The following is a 16,027-nucleotide window of genomic DNA, read 5'->3' on the forward strand; positions in this document are numbered from 1 at the left end:
GGATCACAGACAATCTAATATAGGAAGATACAAGAACATTCGCATCTTCATGTACCTTAAGGGGTTACATTGTCCAACTTAGACCATGGCCCCCGAATAACCAGTTTCAGTGCAGGCCTAGACAATGGGCCGGGCCTTGAATCTTTTGAATACGAATGCTAACAGAGACCAACAACTTCGCACATGCAGTCATTTTGGGAGGGTTGCATTGTCAAAAAGATCTCTCAAATCAATGGACAATCCCAGGAAGAATTCACACGTTCTGATATGGCCATCGTATGTTCAGAGGGGGCCAGGAAATACTGAAGGTTGGTTGTGGTTTAAAGTGAGATCACTTCGAAGACATCGTGGGTGGAAGCCGACGGCAGAGCAGCGAACAGAAAGATTCGGGCCGACAATCAACTCCAAGAGACAGTCGATCGAGAGTGGGGATTGTATGTTTCAGCCAAATCATAGAGGGGGCTTTTATGATTGAGTTTCAGTAAGTTTCAGTTGGATCACAATAAGGGTTTTGTGATTGAGTCTGGGTAACTTTATATGTAACAGTCAAATCGCGGACGGGTTTAATTGTGTCATACTGTGTCGATGCAAATGACCCTTGCGTAGGGGTTTGTATTTTGGGGTTATTAGCCTGATATAAATTGCAGGGATTTATACTGGAGAAGTAATTGTGTGTGTGTTCAATAAACAAACCAATCAAAGGTGGCACAGTGGTTAGCACTGTTGCCTCACAGCGCCAGAGACCCGGGTTCGAATCCAGCCTCGGGCGACTGTCTGTGTGGAGTTTGCACATTCTCCCCGTGTTTGCGTGGGTTTTCTCCGGGTGCTCCGGTTTCCTCCCACAGACCAAAGATGTGCGGGTTAGGTTGATTGGCTATGATAAATTGACCCTTAGTGTTAGGGGGATTAAATACGTGGGGTTACGGGGATCGGGTGGGATATGCGTCGGTGCAGGCTCGATGGGCCGAAATGGCCTCTATCTGCACTGTGGGGTTTCTGTGATTCTGTGAAAGGTTGAGTCAAAACCCTGGGCCGTGTGTATTTTGTTCTTATAAATCCTGACGTTTAAGAACTGTGTGTAACGGAGAAAACCTCTTACAGAATCTTGGCGACCACGACAGGACGTCAAGGTTTAGAACAAAATTATGGACAGGGTTAAGTGCAAGAAACCCGCGATGGAGGATAGGATATCCTCGAACATGTTTTGGAAAGTAAACATTTCCGAGCACTGGGTGCGGGAAATGTTACACTCTGACAGACCGTATGAGAAAGCGGTAGTGTTGACGTGTAGTAGTATACATAAGAAATCGAAGGAAGAGGCGATTTGGCTAATATGTATGCAGAAGCAAATTCATATGCTCACGGAGAAAGTTGAGCGTTTAGGAAAAAGAGAAACAGGAATCAGAAAGTAGGGCAAGAGAGAGAGAGGCCGGAGTGAACCGGCTGACAGAAGATTTGTGAAAGGCAGAAAAGAAAAGCGCAGGAAGAAACAGCTAGAAACACCTTAGAGTACCCCAAGAAAGCCCAAATAGGACAGGAGGTGAAATTCTTAGGATTGACGATTAGGGCAGAGGAAAGGGCTATAGATGAGGCAAAGGGGAGGGCAGTACAGGAACTACCCGCTCCAAAGAGTGTAACTGAGGTGAGATCTTTTCCTGGTATGACAGGGTATTGCAGGGATTTTATTGAAGGCTATCCAGCCATGGCAGCCCCTTTGCTTAGACTCCTTAGGAAAGGAGTAGGATGGGAATGGGATGAGAGTTGTAAGGAAAATTTACAAACTGCACCCGCACTAGGAGCAATAAACGGGAACAAAGATTTTTATCTGGAGGTAGCAGCTACTGGGGATAGCTTGAGTGCAGTGTTGCTCCAAGAACGACATGACAAGTTGAGGCCAGTGGCTTATGCCTCCCGAGTCCTGACAGATGTGGAGAGGGGTTACTCCAACTGTGAAAGACACCTTTTGGCGAGCTATTGAGCCGTCAAATGTTTTCAATTATTTACGGGGTCATGTCATACCCTGACACAGATGCTATTGGACGGGAGGATAAAAGATGGGACAGTGAGTAGCAGTCGTATTGCCCACTGGACATTGCTACTCTCCCAGATGAACCTGAGGGTGGAAAGATTGGCGGAACCTAAGCTGGCCTTGAACATGATTTATCCAGGGACGAATCACTTGTGCATGGATGTAGACGTGGAATTCCAGGCCGGTCGACATCCGACAGGGAGAGATATATATGTGGATGGGTCCGGCTCGGTGACAAATGGAGAGCGTAGGACAGGGTGTGGAATTTATGACCCGGGGCTGGGATAGAGAAAGCCATCAAACTCCCCAGCACACTGAGCGCACAGCAGGCTGAGCTGGCGGCTGTAGCTTATGTGGTCACACATCCCGAGGAATTCCCAACCCTCTACACAATATGCTCAGGCTCGATGTTCATGTGCAATTCTTGCACTGAGTATCTGGCAATATGGGCTAGACGAGAATTCAAGTCCGCCGACGGGAAACCGTTAGTAATCGCCCCACTGCTGAACACAATCCTGGGCGTTACGGGCAATAAAGGGGAGCATTACATTGAAAAAGTAAAGGCGCACTCAAAAACCCAGTCTAAATGGAAAGGTAACCAGAAGGCCGACGAGTTGGCAAAAAAGGGGCCAGGGAGGGAGTATTTTGGGACCCGTACCGATCTGGACAGATCGCGGCCATAAGGGATATGGAGGGCCCACAGGAGGTGAAGTTGCCCCCAGGCCTGACCCAGGTTCAAGCACAAGATGCGGTTTTAAAAACCGTGATTAAGTAAAGGGTAGAAGGGGAACCAATGGAGGCTCCTTTTGGAGCAGCAGATATAGTGGTCAAAGAGGGGATGTTGTTTAAAGGGGAAAGGTGGATCGTGCCCACACAGTACCAAGAGGAATTTATACAGCTAGCTCACGGGGGTCCGGGAGCTGGACATCCAGGACCGGAAAATACCTGGAAGAACGTGGAAGAGGTGGGTTGGTGGCCTCATCTCAGGGAAGAGGTGAAGGAATATTGCAGTGAGTGCCTAGTGTGCACTGCAAATAATCCAGACCCCCACCGTAGAAAGGCACCATTGGGACATGTTGGGAGGGTAGAGGGACCATGGCGTTCTATACAAATAGACTTCATTGGGCCCCTGCCCACCACAAAAGCAGGCAACAAGTATTGTCTGGTGTTGGTGGACGTTTTCTCTAAGTGGGTTGAGGCCTTCCCTTGTCGAACAGCCACAGCGTTAAACACGGCTAAGATCCTAGTAAGGGACGTGTTCTCCCGATGGGGATTGCCCCAGGTAGTGGAATCAGATCAGGGGAGCCATTTCACAGGACAAGTCATGCAGACCACTTATAGGGCTACAGGGAAAATGGCATGTGGCCCACAACCTCCAATCATCGGGAATAGTGGAAAGGATGAACCGGACCTTAAAGGAAAGGCTTAGGAAGGAGTTAGGGGGGGGTACCCAAAGAAATGGGACGAGGTCCTCCCTCTAGTTCTCAGGAATATCAGGGCCAGCCTCTCCAAAAGCACGGAACACTCTCTATGAGTAGGGCGATGAGGGCCCCGACTCACGTGTTGGTACCGGTCCTGACCGAAGCTCAAACCAGGGAGGTCATAAGAACATAAGAAATAGGAGCAGGAGTAGGCCAATTGGCCCCTCGAGCCTGCTCCACCATTCAATAAGATCATGGCTGATCTGATCCGAACCTCAAATCTTCTATCACTCTGCATCTACCCGAACCCATGTGATCTCCCGGGAGAGGCGAAAAACCAGATAAAGGCCCAATGGCCAATTTGGGAGAAAAAAATCTGGGAAATTCCTCTCCGACCCATCTAGGCGATCGAAATTCTTCCAGGAGATCACTCTGTCCCTATATTTTCTACAGTACTTACCTTCTGTAAAGGCGATCTCCACCCCAGCCAGGAACAGGAATAAAACCATCTCCTGAAATCTAACACAGAATTAGAACACAGTAGGAGCAGAACAAGGCTACACGGCCCCTGGGCCCACTCCACTACCCACAGGGCCATGACCATTCCGAACCTAGACTCATGTCCAATTTCCTGCCTGCTCCCCGTAACCCTTAATTCCCTTTACTTCTAGGAAACTATCTATTTCTGTTTTAAATTTATTTAATGATGTAGCTTCCACAGCTTTCTGGGGCAGCAAATTCCACAAACCTACCACCCTCTGAGTGAAGAAGTTTCTCCTCATCTCAGTTTTGAAAGAGCAGCCCCTTATTTTAAGATTATGCCCCCTAGTTCTAGTTTCACCCATCATTGGGAACATCCTCACCGCATCCACCCGATCAAGCCCCTTCACAATCTTATATGTTTCAATAAGATCGCCTCTCATTCTTCTGAACTCCAATGAGTAGAGTCCCAATCTACTCAACCTCTCCTCATACGACCACCCCCTCATCCCCGGGATTAACCGAGTGAACCTTCTTTGTACTGACTCGAGAGCAAGTATGTCTTTTCTTAAGTATGGACACCAAAACTGTATGCAGTATTCCAGGTGCGGTCTCACCAATACCTTGTACAACTGCAGCAATACCTCCCTGTTTTTATATTCCATCCCCCTAGCAATAAAAGCCAACATTCCATTGGCCTTCTTAATCACTTGCTGCACCTGCATACTAACTTTTTGAGTTTCGTGCACCAGGACCCCCAGATCCCTTTGTACTACAGTACTTTCCAGTTTCTTGCCATTAAGATAATAACTTGCTCTATGATTTTTCCTGCCAAAGTGCATAACCTCACACTTTCCAGTATTGTATTCCATCTGCCAAATCTCTGCCCACTTACTTAGCCTGTCTATGTCCCCTTGCAGGTTTTTTATGTCCTCCTCACTCACAACTTTCCGTCCCATCTTTGTATCATCTGCATAAAGACCTGTATGAGACCTTGAGGACAGTACAATGGGAAGCTGCAAATAACATGGGAAGCCAGCACCAGAAGAATAGAGTGCTGTTAGAAAGTACAGGAGTGGAAGGTAGGGGACCAGGTCATGGTGAGAAATTATGCCCGGGTATGTACATGGGGCCGTACAGTATAGTGGACAAGGCAAGCCCTATGGTTTACACAGTGCAGCTGCCAAAACAGACAAAGTGGTGTCACATCAATCAATGTAAACTCTATGACCCCGGGAAAAGGGGAATAAAACGAACTAGAGCCCAGGGAACGATCATGAGTTTGACCAATGGAAGTTTTTCTCCCATGTTGTGGGATGATGACGAAAACCCAGAGAGCGGAGCAGTGAGACGGAGTAGTCGAACACCTCGACCTAGGGTGCCTTGGACGCCTCCTCGCACACCGCCCCTGAGCCGCAAGAGGTCCCAACCGGACAGTCAGGAAAAAGGGACACGGTGATTGCAGCAATCACAGCATGTATAAATATATATAACCGAAGTCTGACCTGTGGAGGGAAGACCTCTCACAGAGCGTTGCTATTTTTCTTTTCTTTTATTTGCAGGGGCGAGTTGAACGGAGGTCGCAGGATGGAATGCACTCTGTGGCTGGGCCTGTTGGTAATCCTGATCAGATCAGGACAGATGGAACGAGGCGACATCGAGATGTAGTTTACTTACATGGGAGGAGCCGGGCCCACCGTAACACAGGGAGGTAGAGCACGGGGAACTGACGGGATAGCTACATACTTCCATGAGGGAGTATGGCCGGGTTGGTTGGGGTCAAATTCCACTAAATATTCCAATTACACTGGTTACAAATTCGGTGAAGCATCAGTGCCCTGCCCCAAATTAAATATCACCACCAAAAAGGTACTGGTGAACGAGGGAAGGCAAGTGTGCCTAGAATGCTGGGGAAGGATCTCCGTGGGATGGTGGTGGTGGCTACGGAAAGCAGACAAGGCAAAGGGTAATGAATCCACAGATTGGGAAACGACTCGTACAGATCGATTGTGGGGACAAAGGGGGATGTAAAATTATGTTGGGACAAGTGGTGGAAGGAGGAACAAGGGGTTTGTGTGTGTGTGGGAGGATCGGAACGTAAATGCAGAAAGGGGTGTCCATCACTTTTAAACAGCAATGACAAGAATGCTGGATTCGTGTGTGGTCCCAGATCCTCCAAACGCAGTCAATGCTACTGAACTAGTAGCGCACGATAAGAAGCCCCTACCATCAGCCCCAAAGACACGGGATAAAGAGGTTAAGTGCCCCATAATGACACCCGGACCTAGGAATGGGTTAGTACTGATTCCAACAGGGAAGGTGTTGTACCATGACGTGCATTACGAGGTAGCCTCTGTTATCCTTAATTTGACAAAGGTACGGCTGCCCCGGTGGTGCCCAGCTGAAACGGAAAAATTGTACGAGAAACTATTAAAAGAAATGTTCCGGCAATTCTACGAGTTGAACTATGGGGAAGAAAGTCGGAAGGATTTGTATAAACGAGCTGACAACAGTCACACCGGTTTGGGCAGACAGAAGAGGGGATTGATCAATGACGTGGCCACGGTGTTTAATACGGGGACGTCACTGGTCAATAGTAGAGATGATGCCCAGCTGCAAACGCAGGTCAATATCTTACGGGATCAGCTAAAGAAGATACTGGGGGAGGGTAATGAGATTGAGGGACAGGAATTACGAGAAGATTATGTATTACATTTTGGGTATGATATCCCGCCATTACCTGAACACTTGACAAAAGTGGTATAGGAAGTGGAGCTTTCCCAGAAACATTACTACACTCTCCAGCAGGAAAACAGAGAAACGCGAGAGGGGATCAGAGAAATGACCATCCCACCTTGGTGGGACATTGGGTTTAATATTGAAAATCCTCCTTGGATCAGAATTGCCTCACATGTATTGATGATTGTGCAATTAATGATGGTGTTCTATCTGTTCAGGTTATCGTGTAAAACGAAACGAAGGGTAAAAAGGGAAAAACAGGAAAGACTGTTATAAATCTCTCATTCATCAAGAAACTACTCGTGAAATAACGCTGGACGGCCAGCTGGTGGCGCCGTCCAAGGAGTATAAATACTCGGGCGTGGGCCCAGCTTTCCAGGGACATTTTGTAAGACAGGAATTAGTGAAGTACAACTAGACCTCCATGTTCTGAAACAAGTTGATTAAAGCCTTGCTTTATACTCAAACCAAGTGTGTAGTGAGTTTTATTACGTCAATTTTATCAACTTGATATCGACTCCACACTTTGGGTGATTCGGGAACAGCCAGCTACGACTCGAACTGTAGAAGGGAACTCGGACAAGTAATCGATCCATCATGGAGAAACTACTCAGACCCGCCCGTCTCGACCTGGACCCGAATTCACTTACAGCCGCTAAGGTATGGAAACACTGGTGTCGTACCTTTAACAACTTCCTTGAGGAGTGTGGTGAGAATGTTCCTAACAAGTTACGAATGCTTGCTAATTATGTATCCCCTCATGTGTTTGATTATATCGAAGATTGTGTAGACTATGACGCCGCTATCCAAATACTACAGCAGCTATATGTCAAGTCCCCAAATGAAATTTTTGCTCGGCATCTACTGGCCACAGGTCAACAACAACCCGGGGAATCACTTGACGAATTCCTTCAAAAACTTCGCAGGCTCAGCAAGGATTGTAATCTTAAAGCTGTTACAGCTGAGCAGTACCAGGAGGAGTTAATTTGTGATTCCTTTATTAATGGGATTGCGTCTCCCTTCATGCGTCAGCGTCTGTTGGAGAATAAAACCCTCAAGTTACAGGCTGCCTATGACCAGGCATGTTCTCTGAACTTAGCAAAGAGGAATGCAGACACCTATCTTTCACCACGTGCACGGGCTGCTGCTATCACTTTTAGTGACTCTTTCGCTAGGCCTCGGGCGGAAGCCCTCACGGATGGCGGCTCCAACCCGGCTGATGACAGCCCTACCCTAGAAACCTACACTGATGACGACCCCGCCCTAGCGGCATCTTGGCAATCTGGAAGGAAGTGTTTCTTTTGTGGAGGTGCGTTCCATTATAGGAAATTTTGTCCTGCTCGTAACGCGACCTGCAATCATTGCAGCAAGAAAGGTCACTTTTCTAAGGTATGCCAGTCAAGAGCCGCTGTTAATAAGAAAGGCCACTTTTCTAAGGTATACCGGTCAAGAGCTCCCGTTAGTTTTGCATCTATAAAACTGCTCCTCCCCCAAGAGCCACTACTAAGGTTACAGCTGCAATCTATAAAACTGCTCCTCCGCCAAGAACCACTACGAAGGTTACAGCTGTCAAGGGTAAAACTGCCCCTCCTCCCATCACAGCTGTTTTTCCCCAAAGTCTGTCCCATGCAGCCACGAAGGTTTCGGTAAATGGACACATTGAGTGCACTAATCGACTCATGCAGCTCTGACAGCTTCATTATTGACCGGGCTGTCAGTAAGTTAAAACTGTGTATTTACCCCTCGGACAGGGAAAATTGCAATGGCTCCGACGACACTGACCACCAATTCTTCCGACTTTTGTCTTGTCGACTTTATTCTCAATGGCCGCACTTATTTCTCCACCCGGCTCGGGGTGCTCAAGAACCTATGCAGTAACGTGCTCCTGGGACAGGATTTCCAGAAACAACACAAAAGACTCACTTTCGAGTTTGGAGGGTCAAAGCCGGAGCTTACTATTTCCAAAGTACCGTTTTGTGCGCTTTTGGCGGCTTTGCTCAACGAGCCCTCCTTGTTTGCCAATCTTTCCCCCCGATGTAAGCCCATAGTCACTAAATCACGACGTTTCAGCCAAGATGATCGATCCTTTATCGAGACAGAAATCTCCTGCCTTCTAGCTGACGGTATCATTAAGCCATGTTCATCTTCCTGGCGGGCTCAAGTTGTCGTTGTTAAAAATCCTCTGAAGCAACACAAGAAACGTCTTTGCATCGATTACTCGCAAACTATTAACCAGTATACCGACTTGGATGCCTACTCACTACCACACATCGATGACATGGTCAATAACCTTGCCAACTACAAGGTATTTTCAACTTTTGATTTAAAGAGCGCTTATCATCAAGTGCCGTTAAAGGGCTCTGACAAGAAGTATACGGTCTTTGAGGCCAATGGTCGGCGTTACCAGTTTTGTCGCCTTCCATTTGGGGTCACCAATGGGGTGGCTGTCTTTCAATGGACAATGGATAGCCTAGTCAAACAGGAGAACTTAACGGACACTTTTCCGTATCTGGATAATATCACCATTGCTGGTCATGACCAGAAGGAGCATGATGCCAACCTCCAGAAATTTTTTGACGTTCTCCGTCATCGCAACTTAACCTTAAATGAGTCCAAATCTGTGAAATCAGTACCAGTCAACATCCTTGGCTACTGGGTGGGCAACAGTGTCATCAAACCAGATCCGGAGCGACTTCGTCCGCTTCAGGAGCTCCCTCCCCCTACGAATCTCGGTTCTCTTTGTCAGGCACTTGGCATGTTCGCCTATTATGCAAAATGGATACCCCACTTCTCCGACAAGATCCAGCCCCTGCTTCACACAAAGTTATTTCCATTGGAGGCAACGGCTATTTCAGCTTTCAACCTCCTCAAGCGACAACTGGAAAAAGCCACGCTTCGTTCTATTGATGAAAATCTTCCTTTCGTGGTCGAGTGCGATGCATCGGATGTGGCGATCTCTTGAATCAAGGTGGTCGACCCGTTGCATTTCTGTCCAGAACTTTGCAGGGTAGCGAGCTCCATTATCCTCCTGTCGAGAAGGAGGCTACGGCCATCATCGAAGCGGTACGTAAATGGAGTCATTTTCTCGCTCGTCGCCATTTCACACTTATAATCGATCAGCGCTCCGTGGCTGGATAACCGAAAACGCACTAAGATCAAGAATAACAAAATACAACTCTGGAGGATGGAATTGGCTGCCTTTGGATACACCATACATTATCGACCCGGCAAAGAGAATGTGGCCCTGGATACCCTCACGCGGGCATTCTGCTCTTCTATGTCAACTTCGACTCTGGCGGATCTTCATACTGACTTATGCCATCCTGGCGTTACCCATATGTTGCACTTGGTGCGATATAAAAATCTTCCATTTTCTACGGAAAATGTGAAAAGAACGTGTTCCTCCTGCAGAATTTGCGTGTAATTAAAACCGCAATTCTTCCGTCCATCGGATGGCTCGCTCATACACACTATGCAGCCTATGAAGCGACTCAGCATTGACTTTAAAGGGCCATTGCCTTCCTCAACGCGAAACACCTACTTACTGACTATGGTGGGCGAATATTCACGCTTTCCCTTTGCTTTCCCCTGTCCCAATATGCTTACTTCCACAGTGATCAAATGCCTTGATCAAGTCTTTTCCCTTTGCGGTACGGCCAATTTCATCCACTCTGATCGGGGTCCCTCCTTCATGTCAAGCAAACTCAAAAGTTATCTCTCCCAACGGGGAATCGCCACAAGTAAAACGACACCGTACCATCCCATCAGTAACGGACAGGTTGAGAGACACAACGCTATCATTTGGAACGCTGTTCGTCTTGCGCGGAGGTCATGCAACCTACTAGACCAGCAGTGGGAAACTATGCTCCCTGACGTGTTGCATTCCATCAGGTCTCTCCTTTCTACGTCTACCAATGTCACACCTCACGAGCGAGTCTTCAGCTTCCAGCGTCGCTCCACCCATGGGACGTCTCTACCATCATGGTTGGCAGCTCCCGGCCCCGTGCTGCTCCGAAGATTCATCCGATCATCTAAAAATGATCCTCTCATCGACGAGGTAGAACTCACGGACGTCAACCCCACGTACACGCACCCTGATGGCTGGGAGTCCACCGTTTCGCTCCGGGACCTGGCTCCCTGTCTGGCCGGTTCCACGGACCCAACCAATAGAGGGACCCACGGGGATGATGCCGACACTCTGCACTCCCCCGAAGATAACGCCCTACCTGGGACATCGAGAGATCTGCCAGCTGCCCCACCGGATCCACTCGGGGAGCTGAGCGCTCCCCGTGGGATGGCCACCCGAAGCCAGGACGCCGGTCAATCCCCGGCTATCCAACAGGATGAAGCCAGTTCTGCGCCTGTGGGGACCCGCACTCGGGGTCACGATCTCCCCAGCTTCCCTCGGGTCGATCAGAGCAACGCGGGCCCTGTCGATCTACCGGTACGGATCAAGCGGCCCAGGGACCAAGACACGGTCCGGGGAGACGTGCCTTCTAGTCATAAACAAAAATCTAAAAGACTGCGGCTATTAGTGGTCCGCCTAATCCGCTAAGAGGAAGTCGTCGGACTTCCAAATCTTTTAGGCAGGAAGAATGTTATAAATCTCATCATTCATCAAAAAACTACTCATGAAATAACGCTGGACGGCCAGTTGGTGGTGCCGTCCAAGGAGTATAAATACTCGGGCGTCGACCCCAGCTATCCAGGGACATGTTGTAAGACAAGGAACTAGTGAAGTACAACTAGACCTCCATGTTCTGAAACATGTTGATTAAAGCCTTGCTTTATGCTCAAACCAAGTGTGTAGTGAGTTTTATTATGTCAGACTGTATAAAGGGGATTTGGGTTTATAGAATCAAATTTATAGACTGTGTAAAAAAATGTGAGATTTAGCTGGGACCGACAATGCAGAAGAATGGACGGAAGTAATATCTCTAATGTAAGAGATATTAAAGGGGGGAGATGTAGGATCGATTCCGCCCCCAACAGTGAAAATATTGGACTATGAAAGATAAAAACCCAGAAGTGCACAGCCCTCAAAAAGAGCTGGGCAATAAAGGGTTAATTCAAACATTGCAGCCGAAACTACGAACCTTCACAGACAATCTAATATACGAATCTAAAGGGAAGATACAAGAACATCCGCATCTTCATGTACCTTAAGGGGTTACATTGTCCACCTTAGACCATGGCCCCCGAATAACCAGTTTCAGTGCAGGCCTAGACAATGGGTTGGGCCTTGAATCTTTTGAATACGAACGCTAACAGAGACCAACAACTTCGCACATGCAGTCACTTTGGGAGGGTTGCATTGTCAAAAAGATCTCTCAAATCAATGGACAATCCCAGGAAGAATTCACACATTCTGATATGGCCATCGTATGTTCAGAGGGGGCCAGGAAATACTGAAGGTTGGTTGTGGTTTAAAGTGAGATCACTTCGAAGACATCGTGGGTGGAAGCCGACGGCAGAACAGCGAACAGAAAGATTCGGGCCAACAATCAACTCCAAGAGACAGTCGATCGTGAGTGGTGATTGTATTTTTCAGCCCAATCAGAGAGGGGGCTTTTATGATTGAGTCTGAGTAAATTTGTGAGTTTCAGTCAGATCACAATAAGGGTTTTGTGATTGAGTCTGGGTAACTATGTAACAGTCAAATCGCGGACGGGTTTAATTGTGTCATACTGTGTCGATGCAAATGACCCTTGCGTAGGGGTTTGTATTTTGGGGTTGCTAGCCTAATATAAATCGTAGGGATTTATACTGGAGAAGAAATTGTGTGTGTGTTCAATAAACGAACTAATCAAAGGTTGAGCCAAAACCCTGGGCTGTGTGTATTTTGTTCTTATAAATCCTGATGTCCAAGAACTGTGTGTAACGGGGGACCGGTATCGGTGAAAACCCACTACATGCCAGCGTGCATCACTTTGCAGGAAGAAGAATTTACAATCTTCTCTCCTGAATGGTCTGGCTCTTGTCCCCTTGTCCTAGACTCCCCCAGCAGTGCAAAAAGTTAACATAGTGGGGACTGAGGGCCCATTTTACACAGCGGAGACTGAGAGCCCATTTTACACAGTGGGGACTGAGGGCCCATTTTACACAGTGGGGACTGAGGGCCCATTTTACACCGTGGGGACTGAGGGCCCATTTTACACAGTGGGGACCGAGGGCCCATTTTACACAGTGGGGACTGAGGGCCCATTTTACACCGTGGGGACTGAGGGCCCATTTTACACCGTGGGGACTGAGAGCCCATTTTACACAGCGGAGACTGAGGGCCCATTTTACACAGTGGGGACTGAGGCCCATTTTACACCGTGGGGACTGAGGGCCCATTTTACACAGTGGGGACTGAGGGCCCATTTTACACAGTGGGGACTGAGGGCCCATTTTACACAGTGGGGACCGAGGGCCCATTTTACACAGTGGGGACTGAGGGCCCATTTTACACCGTGGGGACTGAGGGCTCATTTTACACTGGGGGCTGAGGGCCCATTTTACACAGTGGGGACTGAGGGCCCATTTTACACAGTGGGGACCGAGGGCCCATTTTACACAGTGGGGACTGAGGGCCCATTTTACACCGTGGGGACTGAGGGCCCATTTTACACAGTGGGGACTGAGGGCCCATTTTACACCGTGGGGACCGAGGGCCCATTTTACACCGTGGGGACCGAGGGCCCATTTTACACAGCGGAGACTGAGAGCCCATTTTACACAGTGGGGACTGAGGGCCCATTTTACACCGTGGGGACCGAGGGCCCATTTTACACAGTGGGGACCGAGGGCCCATTTTACACAGCGGAGACTGAGAGCCCATTTTACACCGTGGGGACTGAGGCCCATTTTACACAGTGGGGACTGAGGGCCCATTTTACACAGCGGAGACTGAGAGCCCATTTTACACCGTGGGGACTGAGGCCCATTTTACACCGTGGGGACTGAGGGCCCATTTTACACCGTGGGGACTGAGGCCCATTTTACACCGTGGGGACTGAGGGCTCATTTTACACCGTGGGGACTGAGGGCCCATTTTACACCGTGGGGACTGAGGGCCCATTTTACACCGTGGGGACTGAGGGCCCATTTTACACCGTGGGGACCGAGGGCCCATTTTACACAGTGGGGACTGAGGGCCCATTTTACACAGTGGGGACCGAGGGCCCATTTTACACAGTGGGGACTGAGGGCCCATTTTACACAGTGGGGATTGAGGGCCCATTTTACACAGTGGGGACTGAGGGCCCATTTTACACAGTGGGGACTGAGGGCCCATTTTACACAGTGGGGACTGAGGGCCCATTTTACACAGTGGGGACTGAGGGCCCATTTTACACAGTGGGGATTGAGGGCCCATTTTACACAGTGGGGACCGAGGGCCCATTTTACACAGTGGGGACTGAGGGCCCATTTTACACAGTGGGGACTGAGGGCCCATTTTACACAGTGGGGACTGAGGGCCCATTTTACACAGCGGGGACTGAGGGCCCATTTTACACAGTGGGGACTGAGGGCCCATTTTACACAGCGGGGACTGAGGGCCCATTTTACACAGTGGGGACTGAGGGCCCATTTTACACAGTGGGGATTGAGGGCTCATTTTACACAGTGGGGACTGAGGCCCATTTTACACAGTGGGGACTGAGGACCCATTTTACACAGTGGGGACTGAGGGCCCATTTTACACAGCGGGGACTGAGGGCCCATTTTACACAGCGGGGACCGAGGGCCCATTTTACACAGTGGGGACCGAGGGCCCATTTTACACAGTGGGGACCGAGGGCCCATTTTACACCGTGGGGACCGAGGGCCCATTTTACACAGTGCGGACCGAGGGCCCATTTTACACAGTGGGGACTGAGGGCCCATTTTACACAGTGGGGACTGAGGGCCCATTTTACACAGTGGGGACCGAGGGCCCATTTTACACAGTGGGGACCGAGGGCCCATTTTACACAGTGGGGACCGAGGGCCCATTTTACACAGTGGGGACCGAGGGCCCATTTTACACCGTGGGGACCGAGGGCCCATTTTACACCGTGGGGACCGAGGGCCCATTTTACACAGTGGGGACCGAGGGCCCATTTTACACAGTGGGGACTGAGGGCCCATTTTACACAGTGGGGACTGAGGGCCCATTTTACACAGTGGGGACCGAGGGCCCATTTTACACAGTGGGGACCGAGGGCCCATTTTACACAGTGGGGACTGAGGGCCCATTTTACACAGTGGGGACTGAGGGCCCATTTTACACAGTGGGGACTGAGGGCCCATTTTACACAGTGGGGACTGAGGGCCCATTTTACACAGTGGGGACTGAGGGCCCATTTTACACAGTGGGGACTGAGGGCCCATTTTACACAGTGGGGACTGAGGGCCCATTTTACACAGTGGGGATTGAGGGCCCATTTTACACAGTGGGGACTGAGGCCCATTTTACACAGTGGGGACTGAGGGCCCATTTTACACAGTGGGGACTGAGGGCCCATTTTACACCGTGGGGACTGAGGGCCCATTTTACACAGTGGGGACCGAGGGCCCATTTTACACCGTGGGGACCGAGGGCCCATTTTACACAGTGGGGACCGAGGGCCCATTTTACACAGTGGGGACTGAGGGCCCATTTTACACAGTGGGGACTGAGGGCCCATTTTACACAGTGGGGACTGAGGGCCCATTTTACACAGTGGGGACTGAGGGCCCATTTTACACAGTGGGGACTGAGGGCCCATTTTACAAAGTCGGGACTGAGGGCCCATTTTACACCGTGGGGACGGAGGGCCCATTTTACAAAGTCCGGACCCCTATCCAACATGGAACTGTCCTAAAATTCCATTAGATCTATTTTTCCTAGCAGCTGCTTTATCAAAATCTTTTTGGAAGTTAAGGCATACATCAATGATTTGCATACAGGCCTAGGGGGAGTGGTGTTGAAAGTTGCAAATGATAAACAAAATAGGAGGTCTAGTTGATTCTTTAGAAGACCAAAGGAAGTCATAAATAATATTGATAAAAGGAGGAATGGGCCAAAATGTGGCAGATGGAATTCAATGTCAGTAATTGTTCGGTGATGCAATTTGGTTTTAAAGAATATAGCAGCGGTAATGATCTTCTGAATGGAAGGAAGGTCGGTGCTGTGGAAGAGCAGAGGGATTTAGGGGACAGGTTCACAGGACATTAAAGGCAGCACCCTCAGCTTGGTGCGGCTGTGAAAAATGTTCATATAATTCCAGGCTTTATCTCAAGACGTATAAAACATAAAAGCCAAAAGGTAGTGATGAGCCGACATAGAACCTCAATTAGAGTATTGTGCGCAGTATTGGGCTCCACAATATAGGAAGGCTTTTGCGGCTTA

At 49.1% G+C, this 16,027-nt stretch overlaps 1 protein-coding gene across 2 annotated transcripts in view; it reads right to left on the reverse strand.

Annotated features, from left to right (window-relative positions):
* The window catches only part of pkn1a (protein kinase N1a), a 185,862-nt gene that overhangs the window by 128,206 nt on the left and 41,629 nt on the right, over nucleotides 1-16,027 (reverse strand). The gene's annotated exons all lie outside the window — the stretch shown is intronic.

This window comes from Somniosus microcephalus, chromosome 31, assembly GCF_052327205.1.
Source record: "Somniosus microcephalus isolate GS21.2 chromosome 31, FLI_Smic_1.0, whole genome shotgun sequence".
NCBI lineage: Eukaryota > Metazoa > Chordata > Chondrichthyes > Squaliformes > Somniosidae > Somniosus > Somniosus microcephalus.